This window comes from Dermacentor silvarum, chromosome 7, assembly GCF_013339745.2.
Source record: "Dermacentor silvarum isolate Dsil-2018 chromosome 7, BIME_Dsil_1.4, whole genome shotgun sequence".
NCBI classification, from domain to species: Eukaryota; Metazoa; Arthropoda; class Arachnida; order Ixodida; family Ixodidae; genus Dermacentor; species Dermacentor silvarum.
In genome coordinates, this window is record NC_051160.1 from 185,888,717 (window position 1) to 185,904,961 (window position 16,245).

The 16,245-nt window shown below is 47.1% G+C and overlaps 1 long non-coding RNA gene across 1 annotated transcript in view; it reads left to right on the forward strand.

The window, feature by feature from the left end:
• Nucleotides 1–3,156: 3,156 nt before the first annotated feature.
• Nucleotides 3,157–16,245, forward strand: part of LOC119458765 (uncharacterized) — a 28,370-nt gene continuing 15,281 nt past the window's right edge. Inside the window, exon 1 of the long non-coding RNA XR_005193580.2 lies at nt 3,157–3,240. This is a non-coding gene — a long non-coding RNA (uncharacterized LOC119458765). The remainder of the gene's footprint in view (nt 3,241–16,245) is intronic.

Sequence of the window (16,245 nt, forward strand, 5' to 3'; positions counted from 1 at the left end):
ATTGTGATTTGTAAAGGTTTGAAATTCATCAGTGCATCTATAGTCTCAAGTAATTCTGAACATCTACATTGACTAGCACCCGACTGAGAAGCCACTACACACAAAAAGGTGTATTCAAGTAAAGATTCATGCTGAATAATTCCGCCTAGAGAGAGGTCAAGCATGGCAGCCTAATAGTCTGGTAAATGCAAATAAGTTGCAAAATTTTGATAACACCTCTGATTGATCTTGAAATAGATTACAAAAACAGAACAGGTAATATTACAGTTATGACAAAATTTTGCAAAGCAGCTCTGTACACTGCTGCAACCGGCTCCATCATGCCTGTTATACACGTACATGTGACACAACAAAATCGCTATTCCAGAATCTCGCGCCTACACACATCATTGTATGACCCCCTCACAACAAAGTTAAGAAAACAGTCAGCACAAGCTTTCTGACGTGATTTATTCGGCAGGTGCCAGCCAAGTGTTCATTATGGTAGAGGCAAATTGAAGTTTGTTCTTCTATGGAAGCCTCAGCCAATGCTTTATGAATCGTAACAGCAAGGTATACCTCTGCAGCACGAAGATCTGAGTTTGGACTCCTTTCTTATGCTGTACAGTAAATTGCTGTGAAAAATTAAATTCAACAGAAAACACTATAAAATACAGAACTCATTGCTTCCCTGATGCACAAATGTATTCACCATAAGGAGTATAAGCGTGCATAACACTGGTATCAAAAATAAAGGTGACGAAAACAGGCAGTGCAGAAGAGGCCAGCAATCAATAATGTCGTGGTTAACACCTGAAAGATGTCCGACGATGTGGACGAAAAAATAAGTGCGAAGTATTTCACTTACCTGAAAAAGTACTATCCGTTTGTGCGACGTACAAATACACATCGAGAACAACGAAGTAGGCGAACGCAGATCCTGTCATTGTGGTAGTAAGCCATTGGCCAAATACACAATACAGCCAATTTCACGAAGCATTGATGCCACTCAGACTCCAAACAGCGTCAGCGCAATTAATATCCAATAATTGTACAATACAGCTGATAACGGCACACAACTAGCACAACGTGCTTAACCGAACCCATTACCGAAAGATCGCCAGTGCCAGTGGCCGTTTATATATTTTTTTAACTTCCTGCCTTCCAGTGTAGCCAGCACGAAAGGAGATGCCGGACAAATTTAGAGCCCGCCTACTTGACTACCGTCATGGGCTATGCTACCGTTTACGTGATCGCAGCGCGTGGCTATTACTCTACTGACACGGCTGCATTCACAGTGCTAGCCACCGCGTTGCAATCACCACAATGATCGGAACGCGGTGGCTAGCACTGCGATTACAGCAGTGGTAGTACAGTGATAGCCACCACATACTTTGAGAGTTCGTTGTGCTAAACTGAGGCCCAGTTTTGTAATTTCGTTCCTCATTGTGCTGGCGGTTTGCTCCTGCTGTAAGGGGTAGCTGCGCGAGCATGAAGGAATGGTTGCCAGGCATCATGGGCGCGTCCTGGATTGAAAACGATAACTCACCCTTCATTTTTTTTAAGTTCCTGTGTGAAATTATCCCAAATTGATACCAGCATATTATGTTGCATCTTACGGGGTCATTTGGTCCAGCGACGTATTTTGTTCAATAACGCTGACGATCACCGTACTTTTAAGATGCCACTGGCATTTTGTGCACCTTTAACAAAAATATCTAAAAACGTTTTAACAGCGAAACTGTTTAAGCTGGAGGTAGTCCGGTGGTGTACGCCCGAAATGTATGCCGATCCTAGAGGGTCCAAGCGCAATTGCACATACCCCTGTGAACTAGCGCAGTTGTTTAGGCTCGAGGATGGTCCGTCGAGGGTATGGCGCAAAACCTCCGCCTGGCGATGACGTCACCATGTGTTCCCCAGTAACGCTTCGCCCTGCTGCGGGAGCTGTGGCGTCATCGCGCGCGCCACGTCGCTTCGCCTTAGCTTTGCCGAGCGATGACGTCACCGCGCCGTGCGGAGTGGTTGCGGCGGCTGCACAGAGGCGGAGCTAAGCTGTGACGTCACTACGCCGACGCACGGGATATATAGCTCTGCGTCGCCACCGCAGCGACACAAGTCCCGCCGTCTCCGCGCCGAGTACATCGCCGTGAAGGTGGGGCGGCCGAAGAAGGGCGTCACTCATGCAGAAGAGGAAGCGCGGCGCGATATCCGCCGCGCCCTACTTGAGAGCGTGTGAGACGACTTCGGTCCGATCCCGAGTATCGCGCCGCCGAAGCGGCGGTTAAACGTCGGCGATTCGGAGATGATCCGGAGTTACGAGCCCGCGAAGCTGAGCAAAAGCATTTGAGTGCCCAGAAGCGTCTAAAAACTTTAATGACGGAGTGTTCGTTGCTTCTTGGTCTATCGATGATTCTGCGGTGATCCTGCGAAAAACGTGGCCGAGTCTCGAAGCATAACCTTGCAAAAACATGACCGAACCGAGATAAAGCTAGCTGGGGTCGCCAGCTTCGTGTTTGCCCAGTCTTCCCACCACTAGTGTGAAGCTGGCCCTACTTTTTTTTAGTTAGACGTTCTCAATGTGTTTACCAAACGGATTCGGCGTGCACCAGTAGTGGGATGTTACCGCAGATAGAATATATAGTAGTATATTGAGGGCCTAACTAAAAATAGCCTATCATTGTTTAGAAGAAATGTAATTTTCAGTCTTATCATCAATCAAAACGTTTATAGCTGTCTGTAAGCCATTTCACGACGTTTTTAAGAGGTTCTGTGTTTCGTGGGCACGACCGTGTCACAGTGCGCATGAATCTCATGTTTGCCAAAACAGGATGTATAGAAACGTCACTTTCATAATCAAGAGTGTGCAACGTTTCCCGTGACACCCGTAGCTGACGAAACGTTGAGAAATAGTTATGCTATCGCATACTTTGAGAGTTCGCTGTGCTATTTCAAACTCTATTTTTCTGTTTCAAACTGTATTTCTACTATTCTCAAACTCTTAGAGCCAATGTTTTGTTCTAAATTAATCATCGAACATCATCTGTGTACTTCAAGTGTGGGATGGTTTATCACGCGCGTTCTTGTTTTTGTGAGTCACTATTCAAATTTGGCATATGTTACGTGGCTTGTGCTTGACACTCCAAATATCATTGCAGGCTTTGCTGTGAAAGGAGGTATGTGCACGCGGCATAACTTTGTGCTGGTGAAAGACGACGGAAGCTACTCAGCGGTGAACAACCTGGCAAAACTAATTGTTCATTCGTAAGTAATATTTTTATCTCCAAGTGCCTCTAGAACACCCGCCATTGTTGAAAATTGGAAATGTTCTCAATAACAAAACTACAACAAATCTAGCAGGCTGCATATAAAATATTAAAACAGTTTTATATTGAGAACTTCAGTTCCAGTTCAATGGGGTGACGTATAGCAGCGGGCATTGCATTGCTGTCAACTAAGCAGAGTTTCATTCGCAATTTTGGATTTGCAAGTTAACTATGAATAAAGCTGGTTATCACCTTGGTGTTAAAATACTTTCCTCAGCAGTTCATATATACGACGGACGTCCCGAAAGTATGTTAAGTAATTTTTTTAAGGAGGACATGGTACACTAGGTGAAATAAACAATCGCCATACGAATCCATGCCCGTTGCTGGTTCAATGACGGAAGAAGTGTCAGCGGAGGAGGAATAACGCATGCGCAGCGCGCCGAAGAAGAGAGAATAGCAGCAGACCAGCGTGTCCAAGGCTATTCGAGTACAAATCACGATGGCAGACAAACGTGTGCTGACAACGTGGTCGCCAATGGAAGTGTGTGCTGCTATTCGGTATCAATGGACACGTGGGACAAGTGTGTTAATCATCCATGAACGCCTACAGGTCTTGTATGGGGAAGAGATCATGTTTCGTCAAATGGTTGGTTGCTGGTGTTGCCTGTTCAGTGAAGGAAGGCAGAGTGTGGAGGATGAAGGTTGAAGTGGGCGTCCCTCGACATCCACGAATAAAAACAACATTACTAGAGTAGAGGACTAGCCGCACTATCGGGACCTCACTTCCAAAACAATGCCGAGATGGAAAAAGCTGTGCGACAATTCCTTGCATCGCAGGGCACCGAGTTTTACCAGAGTGGTTTCTTCAAACTGATTGGACACTACGACAAATGTCTGAATGTCGGTGGCGACTATGTGTAAATATAGTGCAAGGTGTATAGTTCATAATACCATGGTGAATGGCTTCGCAATGACGCTTCCATGAGAAAATAAGTGATGAAGCTTACTTTCGGAACGTCCCTCGTATATAAATCGTGTTACACACATTACGGTTAACGAAGACGCGCATTATTCCAGCCTGCAAGCTGGATTACAGAACTTAAAACACGCACACATACAAATATGCGCATGCGCGAGCATGCACGCACATGCACACACGTGCACCAACAGATAATCACACACTCTCTCTAAAACAGGCACTCTCTTTCATGCGCCTACACACGCGTGTGTGTTTACGCGTATACAAGGTCTGTTAGAAAACTGTCCCACCTTTGGCCGAAGAAAAAAAACTGGCATAATTAGATCGTTGGAAACCTAATCACCCTCAAAGTAGTCTCCATGGGACTCCACACACTTCTCCTAGCGGTGCTGCAATTGTTGGAAAGCATTCCGAGAAGGCCTCTTTCGGAATGGAGTTTAGCTCAGCTGTCGTTGCAGCCATAATGTCCTCTCTTGTCTGAAATCGTGCTCCTTTCAATGGCCTCTTGATTTTGAGAAACAGCCAGAAGTCGCAGGGGGCCATATCAGGAGAGTAAGAAGCCTGTTTAACTACAGGAGTCTGGTTTTTCACCAAAAAAGTCTGAATCAAGTGAGAGGAATGTGCAGGAGCATTGTCGTGATGGATGCGTCAATTTCCTGTTGAGTACAACACCGGTCTCTTGCGCTGCACAGCATCACGTAGACGACGGAGGACACCCCTGTAGTACTATTTGGTGATTGTTTGACCCTGTGGTGCATACTCGTGGTGTACCACACCGCGGGAGTCACATTCAGCATCACTTTGAAGTTGCTGCGCACTTGGCGGGCCTTCTTTGGTCTTGGTGACGTGGAATGCTTCCACTGTGACGAGTGGGATTTGGTTTCCGGGTCGTACCCGTGCACACATGACTCGTCACCAGCGATTATGGTGTTCATGAAGTCGGGGTCACTGTTTGTGGAATCCAGCATGTCCTGTGAGACTTCAACACGCAGTCGCTTTTGCTCCACCGTGAGCAGCTTCGGCACGAATTTCGCCGCAACTCTCTTCATGGCCAAATCTTCTGTCATAATGGAATGTGCAGGAAAAGTGCTGATGCCTACCTCTTCCGCAATTTCTCAGATAGTCACACGACGGTCCCGAATCACCACAGCGTTCACTACGGCAATGACTTGATCATTTCGGCATGTTGATGGCCGACCAGAGCGTGGCTCGCCCTCCACGGATGTGCGGCCGTCCTTAAACCGCTTGTATCATTCCATAATCTGTAGGCTGCTCATAGCATCGTCACCGAAAGCCGTCTGAATCTTCCGAATGATTTCCACGTTGCTGTTGCCCAGTTTCTGCCAACATTTGATGCAGTAGCGCTGCTCCATTCGCTCCGTCATTTTCCTTGCAATAAAAAACCGACGAGAGCACTGCGCACTACCTCACTCAAACGCTGCGTCCCAGCGACTGACGCTATCGGCAGACGGGAAAAAATTCACACATGCGCACGAAGGTTAAAGGTCGGTTGATGCAAGTGCACTTGTTTCATGTCCATCAGGTGTTCGCAAAAAAATAAGGTTGGATACTTTTCTAACACACCTCGCATATAGTGATGAATTAACTTACTCTACCATTCAATATCTTTCCTGTGGCCCAGCACATTCACCTTTGCTACTTCTTCGGAAAACAAACTAATGAAAATAAAAGCCGACTTAATTGCAGCAATTTTTCAAGTGCCTACTTTTCCGGCTGATAAAAGGTTATAATTTATTTTTAGAGACGGTACCTCTTCCATTTTTTCGGAGCGCTATCTCCATGTGGCTCGCGTGCAATCGGCTTAACTTTGTCAGGTACCATGCCCTGACAGCTTGTACTGTAGAAGACTTCTCCGTGATACCTGAGACTGTGATCGAGACATGAGGCAGTAATCGTGATTGGGCTTTGACACAGCTCACTTTTCCCTATAATGTCTTGGAACAGAAAGATAGCGCCGAATGTTTTTATATAATCTTCCTCATCTGCCAGGGCAATAAGCTTCCTTTCATCATAAAGGCCGCCGTTATGTGTGTCCGGCACCGCAGCGCGTCTTCCTCATAAGTCAAAAATACAACTGTTTCGTGGATATTTCTGCTGGTGGTGCTAGTCGTGAGGTCATATAGAAAACACCTTCAATATTCGGGAACGTAAGGGCTGTCCATCTAGATGTGGAAGGCTTCATGAGAGATACGCGGGCCAGCGTGCCCTTTTCATTGCTGCCCGGCAGCCTGACTTCAAACCGCCGTCATTCACGCAGTGATCTTTTGTGTTATGCTTCGTCAGATTTTCGGTAAGGCACGCAGCGCTGGATGTTCTTTTCCTATTTTCGCACTGAGTAGTTGAGAGCTCGGGGTCTCGTGACTATCATTGGTTGAAGTTCGGAATTGTTGGAAGCATTCATCAGGGTGTCTCAACTTTTCGTTTAGTTCCTCGGGAGAAGCGTCAACCTACAGTTGATGCCCTCTGCTGAATCCAAGAGGCACCGCTCTAATGGCCAGTTTTGTCCGGTCACGAGGCAGCCTGACTTCTTTGCGGTACATGATGTGGTTTAAATTTTGGAGCAGATCATGTGGCTTGAATTGAAACTCACAAACCACGCCCGTGCTTGTCAGGCTTCCTTTGCGCGATAGCAACTTCTCTTCATATTTCTCAATCTGGGTCGGGCTCTTAGGAACTCTCTCGCGTGGCAAAGCGGCACTTGTGAAGCCGCTATATTTCTTGTCTCACCCTCGCACATTCACTTGCACCTAAAGCTCATAGTGCGCGGGGCGCGACAGGATCTTATAGCACGTGAACTTTATGCGGAACATGACGCTGCTCCATTTTGGCGGTGGCTCTTGACGTGCCGCGCGCGATTTCAGAGGTGTGTCGGCAAGCAGCCGCTTGTATTTCATTCAATTGACCCTCTGCGTCCGCGGAAATTTTAATTTATTGTCTCGGTAGTCCTTTGGTGGTGGCAATAAAGTTTTGTTAGATTGAAACCGGGTATAAACACAGTTCGTTATACTGAAACGCTAAATACATGGTGTTCTATGGGCAAAAGGTTATGAAAGTTAAATACTTCGTTATATCGAGCATGTCGTTATAATAAATTGCGTTATATCGAGGTTTAGCTGTACTATATATATATATATATATATATATTGTAACGCTCGTGCAGGAGAAGGAAGAAGCGCACATGGGACATCAAGAGAAGAGGTAGAAGTGGCGGCCAGATTAATGACGTTTGCTTAAACGGAATGTTACATTTTGGACGCAGTCGCAGTTTTGAACCATGTGGATGTCATTCACCTATCACCCGACATGAAGGTGGTCGTATACTGGTGAGGAACTACGAGGAAGATGGAGACGATGCCGTCGAGTTACCTGAAAAGGTCAGCACACTGGACTTCTTGGCCTTGTTAGCCGATAGACCAATTCATCGCTTGAGAATCTCGAATCCATTGGCTCAGTCAGAGTGCATATGCGTGTGACTGACTTCCAACGCTGGATTGACAGTTCGAGTAGACCAACGGTAGTTAAAAGCGAAACTCAAGCTGCCGACCATCTCATACAAGACCTTTTGAAAAATCAGGAACAGCAAGCGCAGCGACAGCGAAAGCTCTGACCATATTGACATCAACACTACTATCAACAAAGCAGGTGGTGAAAGCACTTATAGAGCCAGAACCTTTTGATGGTACATCGTTAAGCCCGTCAACGTGGCTTCACTTTTATGAATATGCATGTTCGCAGAACAATTGGACCACGGACTGGGACCGCATCTATAATATCCGCCATTTCCTTTTTGGAAATGTGAAGAAGTGGTTCGAATTACGCGTACCCATCAACACAGATGTACCACAGCTTGAATGGCGAGCTAGCTTTCTGCTAGACTTCGCTTTGAATCCAATAGAAGGCTGGGGAAAGGCCACTGCATACAAGCAGCGACAAGGATCGGTTATCGACTACTTTTACGAGAAACGTTTGCTTCTGCAACGCGCCGACCCTGACCAGGGGGAATCATCAATCGTGCCACTGGTTATTCTGGGCTTGACAAAGGATGATCAGCGTCTATTCATGATGAGACAACTTACCACATTGCATGAACTCCTACAGTCACTGAAAGACGTTCCCGACGACCTTTTACTAACCAATGACCAAGAGAGCCGAAGCTCCACCATCGGAACCCCGGAAGACCAGGCGTCCTATGGCCAAAGCACTATAGTGGATTCTGCTGAAATTGACTAAGCCAAAGAGAGAACTCCATACCCGAAACAAGTAAAAGAAATGTTAAGCCCGGATTTTTCTTTCTCTTTGGAGACACCGAAAGAAAGCGTCTACTTGGCGAAGCCTGCGGCAGGTCTACTGTACGCACAGATGAGCGTCAATGGAAACATGATCGAAGTATTAATTGACACTGGAGCATCAGTTAGCACAGTTAATTTGCTACTGATTCCGCAAGATCAAATATTCAGTGGAAAGGTTGTCACAGTACACAGTTACGATGGAAGTTCTCGAGTGCTAGACAAGTGGGCACGCGTGTGTGTGGAGTTTAAAACAAGCAAAACTCTAGAAGCACTGCTTGTTCATGACGCCGCATTTAATTTTATATTGGCACGCCCTGACATGAAGAAATTAAAGATAAACATCTCATGGCGCGATGAAGTCGTTGTTGACATTCCGGTTGAGACATCCTAGTTGAATGTGTGTGCAGACTCTGAAACACGTCTCAAATTGGTCAGAGAGAGTTCGGATGTGCCGAAACAGTTCCCGAAGCTGATGTGCATCTGAGTTTACCCTCCCGCAGCAAAAGTGAGGGAAGTTCCATTCAAGCTCAGCGACACGACACCTGTTAGGGAAAGCCGTATGGGATGTCCTATGAAAAAATAAATGGCTAAAAGAAGAGTTATAAGGTTTGCTAGATGCTGAAATTATTCGACCATCCACATCTACTTTTGCATCTCCGATTACAATTGTGCCCAAAGATGATGGCACTTTCAGGATGTGCACTGATTACAGACTTGTAAACCGTCAGACTGATCTATTCCCATACCCGATGCCAAGGATCGACAATATTATTGACGAGACAGGCGGATGTACATGGTTTTCCCGCATCGACCTTTGTAAAGGATATTGCCAGATTCCGCTGCAAGAAGACTACAAACCATTCACGGCATTTGTTACTCCTGTCAACATTTTTGAATACAACATACTGTCTTTCGGTTGGAAAAATTCTGGTGCATGGTTTCAGAACATCATGAACAGCGTGCTTAGCCAGTTTACCGGAATTTTCTGCAACGTGTATGTGGGTGACATCATCATTTTTTTGAACACTCGTGATGACCATTGCTCGCATCTATCCCGGGTACTAGAAGCACTTAGCAAAGCGGGGCTAAAGATTAACTTGAAGAAGAGCGAATTCTTTAAGAACACCGTTGTCTTCCTAGGGAGAATATTTGACGGACAAACAAAAAGCACGACAGAAGAGTCCGTCAAGCGCATCTCCCAGCTAGCAAAACCGTACGATTCGCACTCTCTTCGAGTGTTCCTGGGTCTCGCTGGACATTTTAGGGCTTTTATAAAAGACTATGCCCTAAATACCAAATGCCTAACGTTGCTGACACAAAAAGATATTCCATTTGTGTGGACTAATTAATGCGAAGAGAAATATCAACAGCTTGTAAAAATTATATCATCTGACCCCGTGCTGACAATACCGGATTTCTCGAAGCCATTCGAGGTAAACACCGACGCTTGCCATTATGGTACTGGCGCTGTACTATACCAGCGGGATGAGAGTGAGCATCCGAATGGACAGCCAAAGTGATAGGCTATTATTCATACACTTTCCCCAAGGCAGAAGTTAACTACCCAACGACGGAAAAGAAGCATTGGCAGTCGTAATGGCCTTTCGTTATTTCAGGACGTACCTGGAAGGCAAACACTTCAGCCTATTCACCGACAACCAAGCACTGACATACATTCTTAATCTCTCGCAACCTAAAGGAAGATTGGCCAGGGGGTGAGCGAAATACAACAGTTTGCCTTCGATGTCGCTCACAGGCCAGGAGAAAAATTACCAGATGCAGACGCCTTGTCAAGACTGCTAATTAGGAACCAAGATGACGATAAGTATGTCACACATCTGTTGTGGGACGGCACGGAAGAGATGACTCTCAAAAATGGTAGGCCAGACGTGCCTACAACGAGTGTAGGAAAACTTTTAGGCCTGTATCATGATTCTCCGGAATCCGGTGTCCATGACGGTTTTTGGAGGACCTGCTGGCAGATTAAGCAAATATTTTACTGGAAGACGATGAAGCAAGATATTTCGGAATATGTGAAGACGTGCCATCAATGTCAGCTCTGCAAAGAGAAGTTCAGGCCCCGTGGAAGCGCAATGATTATCCAAAATCGCTCAGAAAAGCCATTCGAGACTATACACCTTGACTTCGCGGAGCTCAGAAAAAATGGGGAGGGAGTACGAACTACGCAAGCTATTCTACTGAGTGCACACGCATGGTGGCATGCAAGCCCGGAAAAGAAGATTCCAAATACGTTATCTCGCTGCTTAATCGAGATATGTTCAAACACACCAAAGTAATCAACACTGATAATGGTCCAGCTTTTAGAAGTGATCGCTTGAAACGTTGAGCTGACGAGAGGAACATAGGGCTTCGTTTCGCTGCACCATACCATCCCGAAACAAATGGACTCGCCAAGAGAGCAATACGGGATGTCAAACAGTTCATCGCGCTCTATCCGGAATTTCAGGCGGTTGTAAATGTGCCCTTGAAGCTGCTGTGAACCACCACAATCACTCACACACGGCTGGCTTGGGGTGCACACCGTATTTCGCGTACCATGGCAAATCGGAATGGCTTCCCGCAGACCACCTGTTGGGGATCACGAATCTTTTGGTGCTGCAAGAACGAAAGAAGTCTGAAGATCAACGTGCCATATACAAGACCGCAATGAAAAGAAATTACGACCGCCGACTTTCAGTCCAATCTCCGGACATACAAGTGGGAGATTACGTGCTTGTTCGGAGGGGTCTGCAAGGGTCAAAGACTCCTTTTAAAGGACCCTACAAGGTTGTGAAGACCGCCCATCAGCAAGGCATTTTAAAGACGCTGCACTTAAGTGGACCACAAGGTGTTATTGAAACATCACCTGTGAACAACGTGGCACCATATCAGCCCAGGAGGGTTGATGACACAGGGGAGGCCCGTGTAACACTCATGAAACAGAAGGACGAAGCGCAATTGGAGACGAAGAGAAGAGGTAGAAGTGGCGGCCAGATTAATTATCTTTCATTAAACGCAATGTTACATATATATATATATATATATATATAAGCTGTTATGATGATGACGGCACTAGCACACAGGCAGGATGACAATGGCAGGATGATAATAAAGTGACGACGAAGGTGAAACGACAGTGCGACCACGATCGCAAGATCACAATTGTATAACGAAGGTTGCGTGCCGATAGTCCCATGTCGCAGTTTCAGCGATGACTATGAAACGACCGCGACGGGATCCCGACGACCGTATGACAACGAATACATGACGACGATGCATTGACATGGCATGAGCACGGCTTGACGACAATGGTGAGACGACAAGTGTATGATCGCTAATGGTACGACGATGGCTCTATCACGAAACCTGTACGACGTCGACGTTACGATAATGGCATGACGATGATGATATGAAGATGACGGCATAAGCAGAATCGGATGTCGAAGCTACAATGATAACAATGGGACGACCTCGGTGGAATCCTGGCGACAGTTTGGCAACGAATGCATGACGATGAATGTATGGCGATAATTGCATGACAATGACATCAAGACAATGGGGTGACTACGCGTGTTTTATCAGAGTGGCCTGGCGAGGACTGCATCGAAAAACCTGTATGGGGACGATGGCGTGGAGACGGCAGCATGACGAAAGTCGCATAACGAAGGTGGAGTGACGCATGCGGAACATCCAGGGCGCAACAGGGCTTCCACGATAACCTTCGAGTTCAGACGCAGAGGATAGAAAACGGCATCATTGCGAGCACCGCCGGCACGAAACGTGCAACGAAGCTCAAAAGCATAACGACCATCCCGTTTGGCGACACCTTCTTCAAAGTGAACCCCTACGTGAGACATCCCGACGAAATAAGCAGAGGTCTCCTGTCAGGTACCAGAAGTGCCGAAATCGTAGCTGGCCTCAGATTTGATGCGAAATACACGGTTCTCGGCGCACGTATGCGCGGTCGATCCTCCACGTCCGTCCTCACTTTCGACGGGCCACACGTCCCGTCACTTACCAAAGTGGGGACTACCGCTGTAAGTCGTATCGAAAGTCAGTGCAGTACTGTCGGACGTGTGATGCCATTGCACACAGACAAGACATCTGTACCAGCCCCAGAAAAGACTTCTTTCACAAGTGCGGACAAGACGCAGTACTCGAGGATCACGAATGCCTACCCAAGTGCAAAATATGCGAAGAAGTACACGAGACCGCCGCAAAGGAGTGAAAGAAGTTACGGCCAAACCCACCATTTTACCAAGTGAGACAACAATAACTTAACAAGGCAAAAGTCCGAGAAAGTCATTAGAATTTAAGCAGCGACGACGAATTTCCCAAGCTAGAATACCCGTCCACAAGCTCAGGCAACGCACCGTGACGTCATGCCGGCCGAAGCAAGTCTAGGTCTAGGTCTATTGTACCATCGCGGTCCAAGTCTGGTACGACATCTCGAACGCACTCCGTTCAGCGAGTCAACTATGCTGCCGCAGCGCGGGGTTACTCCCACAACATGAGCACTTCAGATTTCTCGACTGCAGACACCGCGGCGCTCAGGGCTCTGGAGAACGACGCTTCGAAACCAGCAGAAGGTGCTGCAAAGCTAACGAGACAAGATCCAAAGCCAAGGCGCCGTCATCGACAAGCTCACACAACTATGCCAAGAAGGAGAAGAAATTATACACAAGCAGAAGGACAACATCGAGGAGCTCACTCAATAATGTCAAGAACAGCTACTAGCTAAACAACAAGCCAAGAACCTCATGAAACAAGAAGTTGAAGCTGTCGTAGAGGCGAAGATTGTCCCCGTCATCGAAACGAAACTAGAGGCTCTAAGTGAATCGAAACTCATGGCGTTAGTTAAGTCCAAGCTGGGAGCAATCGTACAGGAGGAATTGCAGCCAATCAATACCCAAATCGGCAACACGTTCACGACACTCAGCCGCACCATGGGCACACATTTAGACCAGATCAATGAGATCAAATCCCAACTCACTAACTTCATAGCCCATGTCAAGAATAACTACATGAGCCACGCGGAACTTAAGGAAGGGTACGGAAGGAAGAAACCACGACCACACAGCAAGACACCTTCCCCCTCGAACTCACTTGAACGGGAGCACGTTAACGCACCCAGGACTCCTGTGGATGCCAGCCCCTAAGTGCAAAGTGCCCATTTCGCAATCGACTTTCCGCACCTGGCACTGGAACTGTAGATCCTACAGACCCCGCTTGGCAAATGTACAAGAATATGTAAAAACAATTCAACCAGACATCATCGCCCTCCAGAGACCAACACAAAAAAAGTTAGGCTGCCAGGACACAACACCCTCATCATAACCACAAGAACCGCCATACTTCTAAAGAAGACAATTATGGCCCAAGAACACACGATAGAAGACACCACGGTTGAAAACACTATGGTGGAAATCACCAAAGCCTCTACGTGGCGAACGTATACATGCCACCGCGAGACCAGCTCGCGGACTACGATCACTTCATTCGCGAACTCTGAAAACGCACAAGAGGCCACCGGCTCGTAGTTGTCGGGGACTTTAACGCCCCGAACACCACGTGGGGCTACGCCACCACCATGAAGAAAGGAGCGAGAGTCCACGACGTCGCTCAGCAACACATCACATTGTGGAACCAACCGGAGTGGGAAACAGCGTCTCAAGAGACATGAACCCCGACCTCACCTTTACGCGGGAAGGTGAAGAACGCGATATGGACCTGTCTCCCCGACACTCTTAGAAGTGACCACCGCATCATTCAGCTCAACATCAAGCACGCACGTCGACCGGCCAGGACTGGTACGGTAAGACTAACATAATCGAATGCCTTCAGAACCGAGCTCAACGTGGAACCACCATATCGGACATCGACATGTGTCTCAAACAGATCCTGGATACAGCCGAACGGCTCACAAAGATCATCCAACTTGATGACGAGAACTCCGCCATTGACACCCACCTACTCCACCTCTGGGAGGGCAGAAGGGCCCTACTCAAGAAATGAAACAGACAGAAACTCAACATGCAACTCAGGAAAAGAGTCGCCCAATTGACAGAACAGTCGTAAGAATATGCTTAGCAGCTAGCGAGACACAACTTGTGTGTCATCTGCGATAAGCATCAGGGCACGCTATGTACAAAGAAAACATCTCACCTACTGCGCACTCTCCTCGACGAAGGTCCCACCAAGACGCAGCAACCGTAACACATTTGAGGGAAACAAAGCAGCGCATGCCGCGGCCCGCGATCACGTCAACCAGGCCTCTCTCGCCGCCTCGCGAGACCCCCGACCACCTCGTGCAGCAGCGGAAGCGGAGACCATACCCCCCCGTATAACGCCATTCTCAAACACTGCCGACTGGGACGCACGCTGTACCCACCACCTCACCCAAAACTGATCAAAGAGGAAAGCACCGCATTCCGAATACTGCAGAGCAACACCTACACCCATGACATCCTCATGCATCTCATCCACCCGGTACTACGCCTACAACTAACTGCCCCATCTGCGTCGTGGCAGACACTCTGGCTCATTTACTACTCGTGTGCGCGTGGCTCTCCGAAGACGCCGTCACCAAGCCTACAACGAGAGAAGACGTGTACTTCCTCGCCGAGACGTGGGAGGCCAATATTTCCACCCCGGCCCTGGACGACCTACGACGTCTTGTCGCCAGAGCCCGGGATGCTATAGCGGCCAAAGGATTCCTGAAATGAGGCACGCTCCCACCTAGACTGATCCAAAGCTCAAACGCTTGGGAACGCTGTCTCGTAAATGGAAGTTTATTTCATCATCATCATCAAACCTGCGCTGCTTCGCAGTCACCGTACTACGAGTACTATCAGTTTCTCTGTTGCCTCCATGGCTTCGGAAAGCACAGACAGCGACTGGTAAGCACGCAGAGCCTCTCGCCCTGCGTCAGATGCGTTTTGTATGCAGGAAATCTCGGGGGCCATGCTTTGGTTGGGATGGTTTTGTTCTTGATCGACGCTCGATGGCGCTGCGAAAATGTTTGTTCTGTAATTACTGTATATGGCTACCTCCATGCGGGAGCCATATCCAGTAACTCTAGTTTCTTGTATTCGTTAACTGTCAAGTAACAATTATTTTGTTATTATCCCAGCAAGTTTTGTTTGACTTATTGTGGAATTACGTAGCGACAGAAGCGAGTATCAAATGGCAGGTTCAAAATTAAAAAGTAAGCGTGTACAGTGTTGGAAAAAAGATAAAAATTAGCCGACGATTGCGATACTCCTTAAGGTGGCGGTCCCACTCCGGCGGCACGAGCCCCCCGTTTTAAGTAGTTTTGGAGCAACCGTGGCGGCTCTTCTACTTAGGATATGAAGTTGTCGTATAAACCATAAAAAGCTTAATTCTTGTAGATTCCAACTGTATATAATATAATGAAATTGATTGATATGATTTAGAAATAAATGTTCAAGAACAAGAATGAGATACATGGTTTTTGCGAACTGTGTCTCATTTGTGACCATATTTAGAAGAAACTACCGCACTTACTGCATTGCAGCTTGCTCTGTAGCTTTAGGACATACTTATCTAGTTCCTAGACGTAGCAAAATAATTTTGAATTTTTACTTTTTGGGTAATTTGCTTTTCAAAATTGCCAAATATCGCAATCTTCTGTTGTAAACAGCCCGACAACTACATGCTCAAGGAAGCTAAATTTTGGATAAAGTAGAGC